Here is a 23,369-nt window from a genome sequence, read left to right on the forward strand (position 1 = left end):
TGTGACCTAGCGATTGCATTATTCAGTATTCATCCCACAGAAATAAAAACTTATGCTCACACAAAACCTACACACAAATGTTTATGGAAGTGTTTTTCATAATATTAATAGAAAAATACTGGGAACTACTCAAATATCCTTCAGTGGGTGAATGGATAAACAAACTCTGGTACATCCATGCAATAAAAATTTATTCAGCAATAATAAGGAATGAACTACTGATGTGTTCAACACCATGGATGAAACTCAAGAGCATTATGCTTAGGAAAAAAAAAGTAAATCTCAAAACATTACATACTTACGTTCCCATTAATATAACAGTCTCACAATAATAAAAGAGCTCTAGAGATGGACAACAGATTTATGGTTGGGGGTGCAAATATAAAGAGGTAGTATGAGAGGATTCTTTTGTGATGGTGGAACAATTCTATGTCTAGATTGTGGGATTTTTTTTCTTTTTTTCTTTTTTTTGAGACGGAGTCTCGCTCTGTCGCCCAGGCTGGAGTGCAGTGGCCGGATCTCGGCTCACTGCAAGCTCTGCCTCCCGGGTTTACACCATTCTCCTGCCTCAGCCTCCCCAGTAGCTGGGACTACAGGCACCCGCCACCACGCCCGGCTAGTTTTTTGTATTTTTTAGTAGAGACGGTGTTTCACCATGTTAGCCAGGATGGTCTCAATCTCCTGACCTCGTGATCCGCCCGTCTCGGCCTCCCAAAGTGCTGGGATTACAGGCTTGAGCTACCGCTCCCGGCCTGTGGGATTTTTTTTTAATCCTATGACTTTGATAAAATGGCTGCCATAAAAGTTAATCTAAAGTTTTTAAGTCACCTTTGTGCAATAGAAACATGAAAGTGTTTAAATACACAATGTTGCTTTAATTCCACTTAGGTACCATTTTTTATGTTTACTTAAAGGGAATGGTACTGATTCTATCAGCAAGCAATGATTTCAGTATACAAAAATTGATCGTTTCATGACAAGAGCAGGGATACACTCATGGCAGTGATTACAGGCGTTATTTGCTATGATTCCCTTTCTCTCTTCTCCTATTGGCAAAATACAGTCTGTACTACTTGCTGCATTTTCTCCAACTTTTCCAGTCTGAGGTTTTATACGTAAAGTTTGGGGCTGCATAGTACCATGTGGCAACGTCTTTCTTTGATCACTGCCCTTGTTTGGAAGGACTTCCTAGAACAATGACTTACTCTGCTGTATCTGAATTACTGTTGATACCAACTTATTTTCTTGAAAGTGCTTCCAGTTTCCCTCAGATTTAGGCACTCAACTAGGTAATTCCAAGATGGCTGACTTTCTTTATCCCCTTTAGAAGAAACATCTTTTGGAAGCCTGTGAGCCTTGGTGTGCCCTGGGGGTGGAGGTCAAGAGCTGAAGGGTACCCTGCCAGGTGGGGTCTTTGTGTGTCTTTCTGGTATAGGCGCCTGCCTATTATGTAAGAGAAGTATGACACTGAACTCTTTTTAGTTTAGAACTGAGAAAATGGAAGAAACTGAGGAAAAGCAGGCTGTTAAAAAGCAGGTCAGTGATAAAATAAGACTTTGGCACAGACCACCCCAGGTGCAAATGCAACTGTCAAGACATCGGAAAACTAACTTCTCCATGCCTGTTACCTCGTCTGTAAAATAATTAGGATAATAATAGCATCTGCCTTGTCAGTTGTTGTGGGGATTACATGAGAAAATGTGTTTTAAGCCACCCAGCCCTGTGCCCGCCACATATGGGGGCCGCAGTACACGTTGATTCCCATTTCTTTTGAGTTTCTACCCTCAAAAGAACCCTATTTTTTAGCTGCCAGGGCAGTTTGAAGAGAAATGGCTTGCAATGAAGAGGACTGATTGCTAGGAGTGAACAGGGTTAATTAACTTTTCCCAAGAAATTTGTACCTGAAAAAGAATGTATTTTGATTAAGCCTTTGTAAGATAGAGTCATTTTGCAAAATACTAAGGGAAGTCAGTTGTTGTTTTTTTTTTTTTTTCCTGAGACTAAGTCTTGCTCTGTCACCCGGGCTGGCGTGCAGTGGCGCAATCTCGGCTCACTGCAATCTCTGCCTCCCAGGTTCAAGCGATTCTTCTGCCTCAGTCTCCTAAGTAGCTGAGACTACAGGCGTGTGCCACCACGCCCAGCTAATTTTTGTATTTTTAATAGAGACGGGGTTTCACCATATTGGCCAGGCTGGTCTCGAACTCCTGACCTTGTGATTCGCCCACCTCAGCCTCCCAAAGCGCTGGGATTACAGGCGTGAGCCACCGCGCCAGGATGGGAACTCAGTTTTATGCCAAGTAAATGATCACCCACCTCTTGGATGTGTTCTTGGAGTAGACACCTGTGCTTGACTTTTCACTACCCTCTCTGGTATCAAAGACTAGGACCTTGGTAACTCCATTTTCAAAGATACTGCCATGGGAATGGCTTAAACAATGGAGGTTACCGGTGATACCTTTCCTCGTAAAAACATTGGATTCCACTATTTTCTGGGGTCTCTGGGGGATTCAGAGAGCACCAGGCAAGCCTTTGACTTCAAGAGAATATAAGCAAGCAAGGAAGAATAGAAATATCCACTGGACTGGAATTCACCTGGGAATCTTGGCCGTAGGGTAATTCATCAGGAAACTGAAGACGGTTTCCTGGAAGAAACTGAGGGACGGAGAAGTGTGTTTGCTTTTAGAATTTTTTCACGCATCCTGTTTTTGGAGGGATAAGCCAAAGAAGTAGCCCTTATAATAGGATGGACTCTCTTTTTCCCAGGCCTTCAGTATCTCAGGAACACATTACCTGAGAACTGGTGAGGCCAAGAATGACATTGTTTCCATCTTTGTATCCCCCGCTCTCCGCATACAGCCTACTCAATAAAGGTATATTAAATTAATATATTCATTCCTCTGGGTAGCTGAACACAGTCGTGTCTTTATTCCCCAGTGGTCTCTTTGCAGGCTGGGAGTGATGGGTTTTGTTAGGCATACTAATTTTAGCAGGCTGACTGAAAGCTCCCTGAGGGCAGGAACCCAGTTGGTTGCTTTCATGTCACCTCTTTAGAGCTTGGCAAGACACCTGGCTTCTTGTCATTCTATAAGCATTTAAGTGAATGCATGAAAACTACCCCTGGTTCTGTCCTCAGAACTCACCGTCAGCCTGGGGGAGAGAACAGTTTCTGTGGGGAGGCATGGGCTGTCTGTGGAAGGCCACAGTCAATTTCACCACCTCACTCAGCCGTTTGCAGGAGGTTGTAAATCACCTCTGTACCCGGGTCGGGGTCAGCGGTGCGTCCCTACGCCCCCTGCGGGGACCCCTCCGGCCAAGTCGCAGAGGAAGGTAACCCAGAATGGAAGAGCCAGCCAACACGTGCAGCCGCCCAGGGAGGAGGAGGCTGGGCTAACGCAGCCCTTAGTCAGCAGCTGGGCTCGGTTTTGAAACAAAAGCCAATGTCCTCCCTCGGAGTCCGCGGCCGGTCAGCTCCTAGGGGGAAGAAAGCCATGCTGCCCAGCCGGTTAGTGGCCCAACTTACTTTTCCAAAGCCTGGGACAAAGAGCCAGCAAAGGCACGGGAGTGGATGGGATGTTGGGGATGGGGTACGGGGACACAGATGGCCCAGACTCCCCACTCCCGGCAGCGCGGGGAAAGGGCGGGGGTCTCCCATGCTCTGTGTCGGTTTGTCCCGGGCGATCTGCCTCCGTGCCCGGGCCCGTCGGGTCTGCGTAGAGCCAAGGCACCTTTGCCACCCGTGTCCCAGAGCACAGACACACCAGGCCCCGGTTTCATGAATGAAATCCAATCGTGTGGATATAAATAGCCGCGAAGGCTGCTAACGTCACAGTGCGAGCGGCGGCCGCCACGGCGGCGGAGCGAGGTGCCGGGTGCTCCGTTCCGCCCGGCTGCCCCGCCTGGGAGCGGGGTGGGGGCAGGCGAAGGGGAGGGCTGCGGGTGGAAAGGGGCGAGCCCCTCTCGCCCGGGACTGGGAAGAGCGGCCGCGGCGCCGGGCGAGGCGGCAGGGCGAGGCAGTGCCATGCTGCCTTTGTGCAAAGTTGGGCGGCGGGCGGCGCGCCGCGCGCAGGGGCCCCGCACACCCGCGACCGCGCGCAGCCGTGGCTGCTGCTGAGTGGCGGGGGCCCCCCCGCTCCCCCCGGCCCTTGAAGGCGGAGAGAGCTCGCGTCTCGCTCGGCTTCAGGGTAGGTTCTGTGTCGTGAGTGCTCTATGCTATGAAACTTCTCCGAGCAGCCGCTGCGGAGCCCCCACCGCCCCGGCCCCAGCGGGTGGCAAGTGCGGGCCCCGGGCCGTGCCACGCGGCCAGCAGCGCCCCGAGAGAGAGTTGTGGGACCGAGCCGCTAGGGGGGCCGCCCTCGCCTCTCCGAGAGGCCAGGAACCCTCCCATCAGAGGCGAGCACAAGAGATTTCTAGGAGCGCCCGCACAGCCGCACCCCTAACTTGGAGCTGAGAAAATGTACAACAGGCACCCTTATCAGGCTGGCTGCGCCAGGGAGGGGGTGGTGCCGCGCCGACGAGAAGGCGCTTCCCCTTCGAAGGCCAGTGTGGGGAAGGCAGGGCGGGTACCGGAGGACCCGAACAGGGGAATAAGCTAGCCCCTTTGGGGCTTGCACCCTCTTGAGAGTTGACTGGCCAGCCCACAGTTTGGCGTTCCCTTCCCCTCCCCCGCAACCCCGTGTCTATGGAGTCTGTTGTGAGTTGCTGTGACAACAGGAGAAGCTGCCATGAGGGGCTTGCAGAACACCTTACCTTGTCTGTGTGTGCTCGGCTTTGGGGAAAACAACCAAGGGGAGATGTGCAGGCAAGAGAATCCAGCCCTCTTCCCCCCGAAAGGAAGTGGAAGGCAGGCACAACTATGTACAAATATATCATTAGATCCTACTGTTAGCTGCACCGTTTCCATCCCCAGCAGTATCAAACATCTCAACTGAGGAGCAATGTCAATATTTAGACTTGGACAAGCCAAAAAGTTAGAAGGGAGCGCCAAGCACAGGGTTTTGACTTGGCTTTGCACGTTAGCACACAAGCTGTGCCTTTGGAGCTGACTGTACACATTTGCTGGGGGCAAAAATGCATGAAGGTTAATATATACACAGAGGCACCCAGATCTAGGAAAATCTAGGAAGTTAAGACCAAAAGAGTCGCCCTGACTTTGAACTTCCCCATCCTGTGCTGTTCACTGAGCCTTGTTGAACTCCAGCCAAACGCTCAGCTTGAGATTTCACTGGTTTGGGGCTCCCCCACCCCCAACCGAGGCTGTGGTGTACGTTCTACACTAACATACTCTAAACCGAAAAAAAAAAATACCGTTATCGGTGGTTGCATCTTTGTATAAGTCCTCTGACGAGCAGCAGATAGTAAATAGTCAATAGGCTGTGTTTGTTTGGTCTTAGCAAGCCTTAGACCTTTTTAAACATACTCTGGTAAGTTTGTTTACAAACGCTATTTAGAAATTTGGAACTACGTTTCATTTCCAGTAACCTTGTAGATGCCTAAGAGAGTCACTGGTTGCTAGAAAATAAACACAAGCTCTTTTCAGTATAAATAATGTCTGCATTCTGCTCCACAGGTGGAGTGGGCAGTAAATTATTATATTAAACATGGTTTCCTCTGAGATTCCTGGATCATATTTGGACATACTAATGGGAAAAAGCTTTAACCAGTTGATCCTAGTACAGAAGGCTTTGGAAAATCATTAGGAAGCAAGAATATCATAGTCAATATACTAATTTTGCCCATTATTGCTTTCCCAGAGTTTGAAGATAGTGTAAAATTTTTTAAGTGCATAACGCAAGCTGTGTGATCACACAGGTGGAAACAGAAACACATGTAACAGTTTGATGTTATTGGCTCAATAATACAAATGATAAGTTATACAAATACAACGGGAAAAAACAAAATTGTTTGGTCTTTTAATTATGATTATGTTGTCTAAAAATGCTATTTTGAATAGGATGACCACATCTATGACTTCTGTATTGTAAAATGCCTCTAAGATTTTCATTGTTATCTATCGGTTTGCGGCCAAATGTTTTTTGGGTTTTTTTTTTTTTTTTTTTTTTTTGGTATCGTCCCAAGTGCTCAAAAATGTATTTTCACAAATCCTGCAAAATGTTAACCTAGCTATTTCAGGATGTATTTGACCCTAAGAAATGCCACATTAACACTGGCACTTAGCAAAAGTAAAGCAGATTCTTCCCTTTCTCGGGGGAAAAAAAAGAAAACAACGTATGTTGAAAATTTTAGTGGCTCCCCATGTACTCCTGGCAGGCAGTAGAATTTATAAAGTATTTCTCTCTTTTATGTAGGTAAGTCCAGCTGTGAGCCGAGTGTTCTGTTCTTCACTTCCAGCAAGCCAGGTCAGTGTCTTTGTGCAAACCCATGACTATAGATTGGTAACATTCTGTATCTAATTTTGAGCATGCATTTCAGAACAGGTTTCTTAATCATTTGTCTTTTAAAAATTTTGTCTTTGACCTTTTTATGGACTCAGTTATGGATGTCATGAGTTCAATGATTATTAAAATTATTGCTTACTTTGTGAGTACCATGGTACAAATATGGGCCTCGAACCAGTTTGTCCTTCATACGACGTTTTATTTTTCACTTTAGGCATCAGAATGGTGCCCACGCTTGAGAATACTGGGGATCTGGGTGCTTGATAATTGAGGGTTTACTTCTATGCTAATCTTAGCACTCTGGGGTGGAAGAAACTTGATATAATAATAATTGACTTATTGAGCATGAATCACGGTTCAGGTAATGTGCTGCATTCTTTATATTAATAGTCTTATTCTGCTTCAAAAAGAAAAAAAAATATCTCGGGGAGGTGAAACCACTACCTTGAGTTCCAAACTACAGGTGAGGAGTTGGAAGTTTAGAGACATTAAATAATATGTTCAATTCTTACTTCTATTAAATGGCACAAATAGGATTTTTTTTTTTAAAGTTTTTGTCTTACCCTAAGACCTAAACTCTCTAGTTGAAAAATTGTTTTCCACTAGGGAAACTGAAGACAAAGAAGGTTAAGTGACTTGTTTAAGATAATTTGGTAATTACTAGCACATATAATAACAATGGCCCAGCTGTTGCAAAATAATCAATTCTATTCTCTTAAGTAAATTAGTGAAATTGTAAGTATTCATGTGTACTTTCTGGCATGACACTGTCAAAGATATAAGAAAGTTTTTATTGTGGGGGTCTCTGGCCTTGAAGATTTTACAGAAGATTTAAAAGGCAAGATGTTAAACATTCAGGTATGAAACAATAGAGAATAAATCAAGATTATACTTGCCAGAAGGCTGAATTGGGGATCAGTGGTACATTTATGAGAAGTTTAGTATTTTCCACTCTGTGGAATTACTTTGCAATTCCATATATGCATGAAAAAAAATTTCCAAGCACATTTTTTTTGTCTGGGTAGATGATTAATCGGTGAGAGTTTGGGAAAGGGTAGAATGTAGAATTTCAACCCAACAGGGAGAGATTATGTAGTCATCCAGAACCGCTAAATTGCAATATCTCAAACTCAAAGATGTTATTGCTTCACAAGCATAGTAACCTAAAATTGTGAGCTGTTTGAATCTGCACGGCATCTTTGAGAAAGCATAATAATTTGGCATGATGTTTAAAAGTACTGGATTTTTCCTGGAACCTCAGTTTGTCTGAAAGGCACCACGTAGATGGATTCGGATACGTAATAGATAAATCCTAACCAAAGTCCTGATAACAACCAAAGATTAAGCAGGCCTTTTTCAGGTTTTGCCTGAATTGACAGGCTTCTCTCTCTTCTGTTCCCCTAGTTCCTTTCTCCCCTCTTTCTTTTCATAAAGTAATTTGTAACAGTTGTGAATCCTTCTTAGCTAGTTTTATATAAAGGGGTACTAAAAAATGAAATGGGAAACAAATTATGAAAGCAAACCTTAGGATATCATCTTTTTTAATGTACTGATAACCCCCACTCAAGCTGATAGCTCTAAAATCTTAATTAGTGAAGATATTTTTTAAGCATTTAAAGGGATGTTATAAGCTGTCCTATAACACCTCTGTCCTGTAAAAGTTGTTGTATAGTGGATCATTACAAAATAGGTCACATTCTATAACAGCACTATTATTATTGGGAAGATCCCATTACAGGCCAAGACCTCATCAACAGGGTTAGTTGTGATAATGGTATGTAACAAAAATATCAATATAGCAACCATAAACCTATAATTTTAAGCACTAAAATTATACTTTGAATCATATAACATTATGAACAAAAGAGATCTAGGAATTAGCATGGTATCTCTAATAATAATCATTTAGCAATCATTTGTTTTCTCTTTTGAATTTCATAAGGCTTTGGTTAGTATGCATGACTTACCTCTTTTAAAATGGCTGGAAACATTTGAAATTCTGCCATTTTTTGCTCAAGAAATATACCTGTAGAAAACAGAGAAATGTTTAAAAATTTCTCTTGGTCTTCCTTTTAGAAAATAGGCCATTCAAGTTTCCCTCTGGCTTCATGTTTTAGGGTTTAAAGAGCATAGGTGATTTGAATGCTTCTCTTCTCCACCAGGCTTCCCACCAACATCACAAGACCAAAACAAAACTTGGAGAGGGAGGGGAAAATGAGTTCCAAAAAGTGTGTGTAGACGAGGGCAGGAGATGGGTGAGTGTGTGGGCAGCAGGGAAGAGGAAAAGGAAAGGGAAAGCTTTTGGGGGAAGGATCAAGAAGCAGTCACTCCAATGGATGGGATATTTACAGATTAGTTATTTGTTAGCATCAGAATTTTTTTATTTTTAGTTTGTAAACAAATAGAACCCACTTCCTCCTTTTCCTGGCACCTTTTGTTCCTTGTGCCCATAGGACAGATATTGGAAAACTGGCAAAAGATGCCAAAAACGATGGACATGTGATTATGACTGTCACTTTTTCCAGATGTCCCAGGACACTCCTGTCTTCAGAAACTTCCTTGAGCTCTGTCATCAAATACATCAGCATGCCTCTGATCAGGCTTTATCCACTAAAGAACGAATTAGCAAGTTTTACAAAGAAAGCGATGCCAATAGGTCTAGAAGAAAGCAATTACATGTCTCCACTGTGCACCTGAGTTTATTTATTGCATAGACACAGGTTAATGGCAAGTTCCCAGTGTTAATAAGGTTATGATCTTAGGTTCTATCTCTCTGTGGAGAAATTTCCTTTGAATTGTTACCCAACCATAGACCAAACTCTTAATGACTGCTGCGATAACAATAAACTAGCATTTATGCCCCTACTAGATGCCAGACACGTTAACTAAATTGCAGCTAATATTCATGATCAATTCCAACTTTACAGAGGCAAGAAATGGAACTCAGAGATGTTAAAGAACTACTAGGAAACAGAGCTTGGATTTGCACCCAATGCTGTCTAAGAACTTGAATATATATTTGCTCTAAATAACACCTCCCCGCACCCACCACCAAAAGCAACGCTTTAAACCATTTCATTCCAGGTTACTCTTGCAGATGTTGGAGCATAGAAGTTATTCTTCTGGGTTTGTTTCTACTTTCTAAATTTTGTATTTAAATTTGAACTACATAACATTTTTGCCTAGATAAATTGGCTAACTGTTTAGGTCATTTTAAATGTATTTTGATGGAAGGTGTCACAATCTTAAACAGTTGGGTCAGAGAGAGTTGAATCATGGAGCCAGGAATGTCCTTATTAAGGATACCTAGCCCAACCTCATGTGGATGGAAAACACTGGCACCCAGAGAGGCAACGTAACTTGACTACTCTCATAGTTAATAAGTGACACCGTCTGAACTGAACCCAGGCTTCCAAGTCCCAGCCAAAGCCCAGTGCCGTTACATAACACTGCCTGAAAAGTGCCAAGTCTTCTAAATCTTCCAACATAGCCTGAAATACAACTAGCAAGTATGATATACATGTGAAACCCAAGGTACATCCAGAAATGCTGATAAGAGAATTCTAGTCGTGTAAAGATCTGGTGGGTAGTAGGAGAAACCTCACTTATCTTCGGTGGTGTGGGAGATAAAATAGTCTTTTTCTCTTATTCAAAACATAACACCCTTCTAAGCTGTCTTTGTTACAAGAACCCTTCCAAGCTGTCTTTGTTATGTGATCCATTTGGCGCTTTTTCATTTTGACCAAACTCTGGCTTTTCATTAACTATGCAACTTAGGTGAAATATGACCTTACTTTCCTCAACTGTAAAATGGGAACAGTATCCCCTCCCCCATCAGAGGGTTATGAGGATGTTAGAAAAGCCTCATGCATGTAAAGCACATAGTAGGTGCTCAATAAGGGTTAGCTCTCTTCTTAGCCTTCCTAGAGTATGTCAAAAGAAAGTGTTTTAACATATTAGGGCAGTTGTATCATTTTGTCTCTAAATTTACTGGAGTCATTTGATTTCTGATTTGCAAGGAATGGTTATAGGAACCTTTTTTTTCTTGAACACAACAGGCCCAGTGGTGTCTCTGGGTTCTAGTGGCCCAGTCTCCATTACATTTGTTTTCTTCACACTCTAGGGTTGCCAAAGTTTACTTGCATTGAATTATTTTATTGCCTTAGTTTCTGCTGCAAACTAATACCAAGCTTCTTTTGCAGATTTGTGGCTCTCATTTTCTTCCAGACACTGTTCCTAAGTAGCTAACGTGTGTTCTACATGGAACTTTGTATCTCAAAGCCACTATTTCCAGCCAGATAACTAAGAAATATTTCCGGAGAATATTATTGCCAGTAGAAAATTTTTGCTTTCAATTTTGAAATGTGAGACTTTCCTACCTTCATTTCAATTCACTGTAGTATTGAGTATTTGAGGTATGCTGCTCCTGCCTTTTCTTTTTGTCTTGTGTTGCTGACTGATATATTGATAGGAAAAGCATAAACACCACAATTTCCCCATTTCACCGGCAGCACTTGATAAGTACCTTGGCCTAAATTACATCGCTGGGAAGTGTTTTCTGCACTCCTCTCCCCAGCTGCCACATTTCGTCATGTGGCACTTGCTGCCCTGCTTTGGACTTTTGGAACCGAGTCCCTGCCAACACCTCCAATTCATCACATATGTGGAGGAAAGCTACCGCTTTGATACATATTTTTTAAATACTTGTACCTGTTTTTCCTTTTTTAGTAATAATCCAAGTGGCCTAGAATAGACTTTATTATCCTGATGGTGCAATTTCACTTTTAGTATTTGGTAAATGCATATTACAAGATGGATGTCCTTTTCTTCAAATTTAAAAGTAGCAAGTATATGTCTTTCCCAGTGCTATGAAGTGGCTGAACTGGGGCTAGGTGCTGAGAACTCACCAGTTGCTATATTGTCCTTAACCTTCTACTAATCTCAAACTGATTATATGTGAGTTTTTATTCTTACCAAGGAATTAATTGCTTTTAAAGCTGTGCTCAGGCTTTCATGTGTGTACAACAAGAATGGGCATCTTGTTAAAGTGCAGATTCTGATTCAGTAATTCTGGGATGGGGCCTGAGATCATGCATTTCTAACAAACTCCCCATTGATGCCATGCTGCTGGTCTGTGGACCACACTTTGAGTCATGAGGTCCTAAAGAATAGTGGTTACTATATCTTATGCTGAAATTCATGCTTCATAGGCCATAACCAGACCTTATTTTATTTGCTTGTTTCTTGAATCATAATAGAGAGCCATGGAATCTTAAACATAGGAGGGATGTAGGTGGTGATGACCTGGTAAATCAACCAGCTCTCCTGGAAAAAAGTAAAATGCGTGTATGTGCATACACAAATTGACATAAATTTTAGTGACATAAAGAATGTGTAGTACACTGTTTACAAATAATAATAAACTCTGTAATACTTGTTATTGTAAATTCAGTATAGCCGGTTAGGTCTCACAGTATGCTTTTGTTGTTTTTTGCAGAACTCTTCTACCCATAGGCCAACCTATGTTGCAGTTGATTAAGGGGTGCAGCTCCCATATAAATGCTGGCAGGTATTTTCTTTTATGTTAATCAGTAAGACAAAAGTGAAACATCAAAGACATATGTCAGAACTCTACTCATTCATCCATGATGTGAATCACTTCCTTGCTGAACCGGATGATAATTTTTAATACTGAAAGAATATTTTTCAAATGTACTATTCATAGTGCCACACCTCCACATACAGCACACTTTTAAGTTTAATCTCCATTATTAACAGTTTGAAATTATTTTCTTAGATCTAGAACAATAAAGCAAGCACTGATTGGTAGTGGCTGCTGATTTCTGTGGTGTAAATATTCCCACCACGTCCAATTTCAAGCTGCTGATGTGGCTGAGCACAGAATTGGAAAGAGATGACGTGGTATCACACCATTGTATTGTACTTTCACCATATAGATAAAATTGGCGTGAATAGCCTCCAAATATAGATAATAGTAAACAGAAATAGCTAGAAAGTGATGCATTTTGAGTACTTATTATCTTTGTTTTTAGTATAATTTATGTAATTGTAAACTGATGTAATTTAATTTTTAATACTGGCACTAATGGGCCTGCAAAATTCCTAAAAATTAAACAGCTAGTTCTTGTGGGCTAGTAGGGGCTGGCTTCTGCACACCGATGGATATAGATCATCTGGTGTAGTGATTCCGAACCTTGCTTTACACCGAATACCTCAAAGAAGTTAGAGCCTACAGTTTTAGTAGATCCATGTTAGGGCCCAGGAATCTGAACTAAAACCATTTTATGAAGTATATCTTATATTTCAAAAACAAATTATAAGTATATAAAAAAATTTCCTAAATTGAATACAATCACATAACCAGCACCTAAATATAGAAACAGAACATTACCAGCACCCAGAGGCCCTTCTCATGCCCCTATCCAGCCACTACCCAATCAATGTAACCCTTATCTTGACTTCCAATACCATAAATTAGTTTTGCCTGCTTTTGGACTTTATATAAATAAAATCATATCCTATGTATTCTTTTGTGCCTGGCTTCGATATTATGTTTCTGAGATTCATCCATAATGTGTGTAGCAGTAGTTCATTCATTTTTAGTGGTGTATACTATTCCATTGTATAAATAGGCCTCAATTTATTATTTTTTATTCATTCTACTGTTGATGGGTTGTTTCCAGTTGTTGGCTATTTTGGATAGTGCTGCCAAGAACATTCTTGTACAGAGAGCAGTATGCAAAACAAAACAAATCCCCCAGTGAGTCCAATGAGCAGCCAATCTCGACTGCCTTCTCTGTATCTTCCCCTCCTCTCTATGTCTCATATAGCACGCCCACGGCCATTGATCCTTTCATGTGAACGTACTTTTAAAACATAAGCCATGAGGCCCATGTGCTTCCATTCATTAGAGTATGTTCTCCTGGCTCTTTACAATACAGGTTCACCAGCTCTCCATTTCATCAAGATATCTGCATTTGTTCTCTCTAAATAGGGATGAGATTTGGCCTCACTTCAGTAAGCATGGGAGAATAATCGACACAGTGGACATGGAGCCAAAGGCTAAATTTGGCAGCTGATCATTAAGGCTCCTGGAAAGAGGCTTCAAGTAAAGGAACTTGTTTCCCTTTGTGTGTATCAAACAAAAGTCAACAATGAACCCTTAGATCAGATTCTAATATTCTTTAAACTCTATTTATTTGAAGTAGACCAGGGACTCTCTTCTGACATGACTACTGGAGTCTCTCGAAGTCTCATGACTTGATCTGGAAAGATTAGAGAATGTTTTCCCATGGCCTTGTTCCTACACCTAGCATGCAACAGGTATATCCTTGTTGCATTGTTCTAGGCTGAGGGGCTATGTAGTTTTTGTCGTTGGGCCTATTGAGGTATTAGTTCCTTTGATAGAAGTAAAGGGAGCTGAATAACCAGGAACTCCAAGATGATATATTGATGAGTGGGACATCTGCTCAGGATTGAAAAGAAGGGTCCAGGAGCAGCAAGGCTGTTCCCTACCATATAAAAGACATTTCACACAAAGTTCTTAAGGTACACAGAGACAAGGTCAAGAGTAGATGTTAATTTCACATAATGAAGGAAGAATGTTTTCTCACACACGAAGGTATTTTATTTCCTTGTTTTCCTACCTCCATGCCCTCTTTTTTGTAAAATTTCTTTGTTTCACAAAGAACATATGTTCACTACAGAAGAGATGGAATACATAGATGAGAAAAATAAAAAAATTAAAATGAATTATAATCCTATCCTATAAAAGATGTTGGCATTAGTATTTTAGTATATCTCTATCTCAATCTTTTTGTGTGTATTTAGGCACATAATTTTTAAGGAGTAGTGTTATTCGGTAAATTTTAAAATCTTTTTTAATTTAAAGATTTATCATGAACATCTTAATATAACAATAAGTGTACTCCTATAGCACATTTTTGATGGACATATATTCATTTTTCTTTAACCCATCTCCCGTGTTTGGACTTCTAAAGTTATTTTTGTTTCCACAAATAGTGATATGATGATGAACATTCTTTTTTTTTTTTTTTTTTTTTTTTGACGGAGTCTCACTCTGTCACCCAGGCTGGAGTGCAATGGCGTGGTCTAGGCTCGCTACAACCTCCGCCTCCTGCCTCAGCCTCCCAAGTAACTTGGACTACAGGCGTGTGCCACCACACCCAACTAATTTTTGTATTGTTAGTAGAGACGAGGTTTCACTATGTTGGCCAGGCTGGTCTCGAACTCCTGACCTCGTGATCTGCCTGCCTCGACCTCCGAAAGTGCTGGGATTACAGGTTTGAGCCACCATACCCAGCTGATGAACATTCTTTAAATGAAATCTTTTTCTATACATTTATTATTTTTCCAGGAATAAAACCTTAAAATTGGATGAAAGTTATGACATTTTAAAGTCTTTTGACTTAAAATTTCTAGTCGCACTCCAGACTGGTATCATTTTCCACTTCCACAAACAGTGCTTCATCCTGCTTTTTAAAATCGTACAATCTTTCATGTAATAATTTCTACCTAAAGTTGGAAGGTATAGGAACATGCCCTGAAAAATACTAGCTGGAAACTATTCGTTGTTATTAGCCAATAACTTCAAATAAAGTAAGAGATCTTAGGAAGTCTGGTTAATTTTCCACCAGCACTTTTGCGTTTATGGTCTAACATTGCTGTGAAAACCTGACAAAACGTTTCTTCCTTTGCCTGAATCAAAGCACAGCCTAGTCCTAACGAGCATATGATAGTCTCATGAATGTTTACATACAATTGCTTGATTGTCATTGTATCAGAAGACCACAGCAGGTGGTCACCCTGCTGCTCCTGAAGCTAACCTGGTAACATCTTTAGAGAATGCTTTCAATGAGTAACTTACTACAGAAGGCTGTGGAGACTTTTCTTCATGAGTATGGGTTTTTAAACACCCACCGTCTACAGCCTTGGTGTTAGCTTTCTTAAATGAGCACTTACAACTTTGCCATCTCTAAAGACTTGACCAATATTTTGATTATTAATTCTTGACAAAACTTCCCCATTCACCTCTTAGCTAAGCCCCACCCCCATGAGGATGATAGGGCCTCCAAAATCAATGTGTAGAGTTTCTTGTTTCTTTCTTTCTTTTTTTTTTTTTTTTTTTTTTTTTACTTTAAGAAAGTATTGAAGTATAACACATAGAGAAATGTATGCAGATCGCAAATGTACATCTTGATGACTTTTTGCAAACTGAACATACCTATGTAACTGGCACCTAGATCAAGAACCAGTACACCACCAGTGCCCTACTTCTGGTCACCACCCGACTCCACCCTCAGTGTGTTTGAAACACCTCACATTTTATGTCCAGGGTAAGTCCTTCATTTACAGAATTCTATGTTTGCCTGAACCATTACTTTATATGAGCTAGCTACTGTTAGCTTCCATCAGGATGTCTCCCTTGTCACTGAAAATGTGTAGAAGTCTGCCTTTCCAAGTAAAGATTGCAACGTTAAATTTGGGCACTGAGTGTGCATCAATATTTATGTGTTTGTGATTTCCAGGTACACAAATACATACATGGCATGCATACCAACAAATCTAGAACTACTTTCTTCTTAATGAATGTAACGCTGAATTATGCTATATTGATCTGAGCTTAGACTATCTTTAACTACAATTGATTGCCACAGAATATTTCATGTGCCCTGTTTCCAGTTTTTTAAAATTGCTCATTTCAGTTACCGTAAGTATTCCCTTTGAATGCTCAAGATTTAAAAGCCAAGAATTTTTCATCTTCTGTTTGAGATAGAATTGTATGTGTTTGTCCTGAATATCCACAGCTGTCTTTTTATATGGTTCAATTTCTGTGTTTGATATTCAGAAAAACATCATTTTGATTCCTGTGGGGTTTTTTTAATGTGAGAGCTCGAGTCAGAGAAAGAAACAGGTTTAGCAGACTCTCTATGCTTTTTATGTACATATGGTTTTGAAAAACAATTTATGTGTTATCAAAAATCATGTATTATGATTGGGTTGTACTCTTAGTAGAAGTGACAATCAAGGGTTATACTTAATCTATCCATTAGTTTTTAAAAAGCTAAAACGTCTTTCTCATTATAGAAATAATATGTCTAAGAATATTATTCAGCCATAAAAAGTAATGCAGTACTGAAAGGTGCTACAATATGGATGAAACTGCAAATACTACGCTAAGTGAAAGAAGACAGACACAATAGGCCACATATTGCATGATTCCGTTCACATGAAGTGTCCAGAATAGGAAAATCTGTAGAGACAGAAAGTAGATTTGTGGTTGCCAGGGCTGGGGTGAATGAGAATAGAGAATGACTGCTAGGGGATACGTGGATACAAGGTTTCTTTGGGGGATAATGGAAATATTCTGGAATTAAATAGCAGGAGTGGTTGCACCACCCTGTGAATATCATAAACACCAATGAATTGTATACTTTAAAAGAATAAGTTGTGTAGCATGTGGATTTTATCTCACATTTTTTAAAAAAGCAAGACATGTGCATTGTAGAAAATTTGAAATCAAAAGTAAAGTAGAAAATGGCAGGAACAAGTTATAGCCTCATTGTCCAGAAACAATGAGTGTTGCTTTCTAGTGTATTTCCTTCCAGTTTGTTTTGTTTTTCATGTATTGTTGTTGCAGAGGGAAAACGTCAATGTTGCTTCCTGTTACATGACAGAGATACAGTTACTGAATTTTAAATAGTCACATATTAAAACCAACCCAACCCCCTTAAAAAAGGGTAAGTCCCAAGAAAGATTTGTTTATTTGTCAGAGGGAAGTAATGGATGGGAATGCAAGTAAGACAAGCAGAGAATGATGGCTAGCCCTGTAAGAAGGGATGAAGAAGGACCTGAAAGGAAGAGATCCCAGGTCCTGAGAGGCAGAAAGACAGATTTGAGCAGTTGTCATGAAAGGTGAGACTCCAGAGGGCAACATTTCAAAGAGACTTTTTTAGGAGGTTCACTGTAAGATGTGTAACAGGTGAGGTAAGCCACACCTCTCTATTCATAAGCAGCTACATGGTTCACAGCTTTCTAAGAATCAGTTTGTGTTTCTTTTGCTTTGCCACTGTGCTAAGACAGTGCTTCAGGTGAGTGCGTGAGGCACAATTTTATTTGGGTTACACATACTTATTTACTGTTGTTTCAGTCGAATGTATTTCACATTACTATTCCACATTTTTCCTCAATAATATCAGCATTTCTCTGGATTATTGCAAACTCATCATAAGCATAACTTCGATGACAACCTTATTAGATAAGACGTACTGATGTTCTCTTTAGCACAGAGGTTGAAATATTTCACAAGCATTATCTAATATAATCTTCACAACAACCCATGGAAGGAGATAATTATCCCCAGTTTACACATAAGAAAATACAGACTCCGACAGATTAATTTGTCTAACATCACTTAGTAAGTATCTTAATCATTCCCTCACATGTCATAGGTTGGTTTCATTTTTTTAAAAGATATGGTAAATATATTTGCTTTTAAAACATTTCCCATTTATAAAATTATTACCTTAGATGGATATATTAGAAAGTATTTTTTAAATTTACAAGGGTTGAGATTTTTTGTTCATGTTACAGAGCTTTTCCTTTCAATTGTTTCATTTACTTATTTGTGGGCAGAGAATTTGGTTGACAACAATTTACACTTTGGGGGATTTGGGGCCTCATGGCCCAGTATGTGGTCAGCTTTTTAAATGTGCCAAGAACACTTGAAAGAAAGCTATCTTTCTATAGGTTTAAAAATGTGGGATATTTATTAATTTAGCCTTAGTATTTGTTATTCAGATCACCCATGTGTTGTTTATTTTCACTTTCTTAATCTGACATTGCTTTATTCTGATTTTTTGTCCCATATATTTGTTATTGTTGTGAGTTTCTCCTTATACTTAAAAAGTTTTCTTCATTTTATTCTATGTCCTTTGGTCTACGAAGGTTCATGTGACTTCTATTATGAATTGGCCTTTTGTAACCTTCTAGATTATCTCTGGCAGATACTTTTTCTATACCATTTTGTAACCAAATTCAAAATAACTACATAGGATGATCTTACATTTTTATTGGCTTTGGTTTCCATAGTTCTTTAAAGCCTTGATGCCTTTGTTTGTTTTTAGTATTTAATTTTCAGTTATCTCTAGGTGTTTTGGCTAGTATCTTTGAGCAGTTTCCTTAAGGGAACTTGGGTTTTTTGACCTGAGTCTTTGATATCTAAGAACAGCTTTATGTTGCTTTCATATAAATATCAATTTGACCCAAGTCAGAAATTTATTATGATGTCCTTTTTCTTTCAAGAATCTGTTTTTTTAATTTTTCATTTTCAATTATTATGGATGCATGTTAGTTGTACATATTTATGGGGTACATGTGATATTTTGCTACAAACATAAAATGTATAATAATCAAATCATGGTAACTGGGTGATATGGTTTAGTTCTGTGTCCCCGCCCAAATCTCATATCCAATTATAATCCCCACATGTTGAAGGAGGGGCCTGGTTGGAGGTGATTGAATCATGGGGGCAAACTTCCCCCTTGCTGTTCTCATATTGGAGTTCTCAGGAGATCTGGTTGTTTAAAAGTGTGTAGCACTTACCCCTTTGCTCTCTCTCTCCTGCTGCCAAGTGAAGACACGCTTGCTTCCCCTTCGCCCTCCACCATGATTGTAAGTTTCCTGAGGCCTCCCAAGCCATGCTTCCTATACTGCCTGTAGAACTGTGAGTCAGCTACACCTCTTTTCTTTATAAATTACCCATTCTCAATTCTTTATAGCAATGTGCGAACAGACTAATACATTGAGGTATCCATAACTTCAAGCATTTATCATTTTTTTGTGTTAGAAACATTCCAATTCCACTCTTAGTTATTTTAAAATATGCAATAAATTATTGTTAATTTATTATAGTTGCCCCATTGTGCTACCAAACTCTAGATCTTACTCCTTCTGTGTAACTGTATTTTTTTACCCACTAGCCATCCCCTTTCTGTCCCCCTTTCCACTACCCTTCCCAGCCTCTGCTAACCACCATTCTATTCTATTCTCTACCTCCATGAGCTCAAATTTTTTTTAGCTCCGATATATGAGTGAGAACATGAAATAGTTGTCTTTTTGTGCCTGGTTTATTTTATTTAACATAATATCCTTCAGTTCCATCCATGTTGTTTCAAACAACAAGATTTCTTATCCATTCATCTGCTGATGGACACAGGTTTATTCCATATCTTAGTATTTTAAGTAGTACTGCAATAAACATGGGAATGCAGATATCGCTTTGATATACTAATTTTCCTTTTTTTGTTGTTTTGGATATATACCCATTAGTGGGATTGCTGGATCATAAGAGAGTTTGATTTTTAGTTTTTTGAGGAACATCCATATTGTTTTCCAAAATGGCTGTGCTAATTTGCATTCTCACCAGCAGCTTGCAAGGGTTTCCCTTTCTCTATATCCTCACCAGCAATCATTATTACCTGTCTTTTTCATAAAAACCATTTTAACTGGGGTGAGATTATATCTTATTGTAGTTTTCACTTGTGTTTCTCTGATGACTAATGATGTTGAGCATTTTTTCATATATGCGTTAGCTATTTGTACATCCTTTTCTAAGAAATATCTATGCAGTTCTTTTACAATTTTTAAATTGGATTTTTTTTCTGTTGAGTTATTTGAACTCCTTATATGTTCTGGTTATTAATCCCTTGTCAGATGGGTAATTTGCAAATATTTTCTCCCATTCTGTGGATTGTCTCTTTACTTTATTGTTTCCTTTGCTATGCTTGATGTAATCCTGTTTGTCCGTTTTTGCTGTGTGATCTCAGGAAATCTTTGCCCAGCCCAAAGTCCTGGAGTGTTTCATCAATATTTTCTTATAATAGTTTCATAGTCTGAGGTCTTAGATATAAGTATTTAATCTATTTTGATTTAATTTTTGTGTGTGGCATGAGACAGGGGTCTACTTTCATTCTTCTGCTTATGGATCTCCAGTTTTCCCAACACCATTTATTGAAGAGACTGCCTTTTCCCCAGTGTATGTTCTCAGCGCCTTTGTCAAAAATAAGTTGGTTGTAAATGTGGGAATTTATTTCTGGGTTCTCTGTTCTCTTCCATTGGTCAGTGTGTCTGTTTTTATGCCAGTCCCATGCTTTTTTGGTTACTATAGCTTTGTAGTATAATTTGAAGTCAGATAATGTGATGCCTCCAGCTCTATTCTTTTTGCTTAGGATAGCAGTGATGATTAATACTGAGTGTCAACTTGACTGGATTGAAGGATGCAAAGTACTGATCCTGGGTATGTCTGTAAGGGTGTTGCCAAAGGAGACTAACACTTGAGTCAACTGAATCTGTAGATTGCCTTGGGTAGTATAGGCATTGTAACAATATTGATTCTTCCCATCTATGAACATGGAGTAACTTTCCATTTTTTGTGTCCTCAATGTCTCATAGTTTTCATTTTAGATAACTTTCACTTCTTCTAGGCATTTTGTTTTATTTGTAGCTATGATAAATTGGATTACTTTCTTGATTTCTTTTTCAGATTGTTCATTGTTGGCATATAGAAATGCTACTTATTTTTGTGTATTGATTTCATATCCTGAAACTTTACTGTTTATCAGTTCTGATCATTTTCTGTGGGATATTTAGTTTCTTCTAAATATAAGATTGTGGCATCTGCAAACAAGGATAATTTGACTTCTCCCATTACAATTTGAATGCCCTTTATTTCTTTCTCACGTCCAGTTGCTCTGACTAGAATTTCTAGTATTATGTTGAATAAAAGTGGTGACAGTGGGCATGCTAGTCTTGTTCCAGATCTTAAAGAAAAGGCTTTCACTTTTTCCTCATTCAGTATGATACATTCAGTCTGTTATATATGGCTTTTATTGTGTTGAGATATGTTCCTTCCATACCCAGGTTTTTGGGAAATTTTATCATGAAGGAATGTTGAATTTTACTGAATGCTTCTTTGGCATCTATTGAAATGATCATGTTGTTTTTTCCCTTCATTCTGTTCAGATGATGTGTCACATTTATTGATTTACATATGTTGAACCATCCTTACATCCCTGGAGTGAATGTCACTTGATCATGATGAATAATCTTTTTAGTGTGTTGTTGAATTTGTTTTGCTAGTATTATGTTGAGGAATTTTGCATCTATGTGTATTAGATATATTGGCCTGTAGCTCTCTTTCTTTGTTGTGTCTTTGTCTGTTTGTGGTATCAGGATAACACTGGAGTCATAGAGTAAGTTTGGAAGTATTCCTTCCTTCTTAATTCTTTGGAATAGCTTGAGTAGGATTGCTACTAATTCTTAAGTGTTTGAGAGTTTAGCAGTGAAGCCATCAGTTCCTGTCCTTATTTGTTTGTTTGTTTGTTTATTTATTTTGGACAGAGTCTTGCTCTGTTGCCCTGGCTGGAGTGCAGTGGTGCAATCTCAGCTTACTGCAACCCCTGCCTTCCGAGTTCAAGTGATTCTCCTGCCTCAGCCTCCCAAGTAGCTGGGATTACAGGTGTGCACCACCACACCTAGCTAATTTTTGTATTTTTAGTAGAGACGGGGGATGGGGTTTCCCCATGTTGGTCCAGCTGGTCTTGAGCTCCTGACCTCAAGTGATCTGCCCGCCTCAGCCCCGCAAAGTGCTGGGATTACAGGTGTGAGCCACTACGCCCAACCATGTCCTGGCTATTTATTTGATGGGAGACTTTTTTATTACTGCTTCAATCTTGTTACTTGTTATTGGTCTATTCAGATTTTGTGTTTCTTCATGGCTCAATCTTCGTAAGTTGCATGTGTCTAGGAATTTGTCCATTTCTTCTAGGTTTTCCAGTTTATTGACAGATAGTTATACATAATGGTCCCTAATGATTCTTTGAATTTCAGCAGTATCAGTTGTAACATCTCTTTTTTTATATCTGATTTTATTTATTTGGGTCTTCTTTTTTTTTTTTCTTAGTCTGGCTAAAGATTTGTCCATTTTACTTATCTTGTCAAAAAAATTCATTTTGTTGATTTTTTCTGTTTTTATCTCAATTTCATTTCTTTCTGCGCTGATCTTTATTAATTATTTTCTTCTACTAATTTTGGGTTTAGTTTGCTCTTGCTTTTCTAGTTCTTTAAGATATATTATAAGGTTGTTTATTTGAGGTTTTTCTACCTTTTTGATATAGGCATTTATTGCAATAAACTTTCCTCTGAGTACCATTTGTGCAGTATTCCATAGGTTTCGGAATGTTGTGTTTGCATTTTCATTTATTTCAATACATTTCTAAGGTTTCTTTTTAATTTCTTCAATGACTCAATGTTCATTCAGGAGCATATTCGTCTTTTCTTGCATTGCTATAAAGAAATACCTGAGACTGAATAAATGATGAAGAAAAGAGATTAAATTGGCTCATGGTTTTGCAGTCTTTATAGAAAGCATGGTACTGTCATCTCCTCAGCTTCTGGGGAGGCCTCAGGAAGCTTATAATCATGGTGGAAGGTGAGAGGAGAGCAGCAGTGTCACATGGCCAGAGCAGAAGCAAGAGAGAGAGAGTGAGTGGGGTGGGGGAGGAGCCACACACTTTTAAATGACCAGATCTTGTGTGAACTGAGAGCAAGAGTTCACTTATCACCAAGAGGATGACTCAAGCCGTTCATAAGTGATCTACCCCCATAATCTAAACATTTCCCACCAAGCCCGAACTCCAACATTGGTGATTACAATTTAACATGAGATTGGGTCAGGGACAAATATCCAAACTATATCTAAGAGCATATTGTTTGATTTCCATGTATTCATATAGTTTCCAAAGTTCCTCTTGTTATTGATTTCTAGTTTTATTCCATTGTGGTCAGAAAAGATACTGGATATGATTTTTAAAAAAATTTTTGAGACTTGTTTTGTGGTCTGACATATGGTCTATCCTTGGGAATGTTTCATGT

The 23,369-nt window shown here is 39.5% G+C and overlaps 1 protein-coding gene across 12 annotated transcripts in view; it reads left to right on the top strand.

Annotated features, from left to right (window-relative positions):
• RHOBTB1 (Rho related BTB domain containing 1) overlaps window positions 1-23,369 on the top strand; it is a 131,057-nt gene that overhangs the window by 51,996 nt on the left and 55,692 nt on the right. For 4 of the 12 annotated variants that reach the window (XM_025397226.1, XM_025397215.1, XM_025397220.1 and 1 more), the window contains exons 1-2: window positions 3,877-4,181; window positions 6,306-6,356. The exons of 1 other annotated variant lie outside the window; for it this stretch is intronic. The gene's annotated coding sequence lies outside the window, so the exon portion shown is untranslated. Of the gene's footprint in view, window positions 1-3,389; window positions 3,503-3,876; window positions 4,182-6,305; window positions 6,357-11,892; window positions 11,965-23,369 lie in introns of those variants that run through there. 7 more of the 12 variants (XM_025397223.1, XM_025397216.1, XM_025397222.1 and 4 more) reach the window with 3 other exon arrangements.

Source organism: Theropithecus gelada, chromosome 9 (genome assembly GCF_003255815.1).
Source record: "Theropithecus gelada isolate Dixy chromosome 9, Tgel_1.0, whole genome shotgun sequence".
NCBI classification, from domain to species: Eukaryota; Metazoa; Chordata; class Mammalia; order Primates; family Cercopithecidae; genus Theropithecus; species Theropithecus gelada.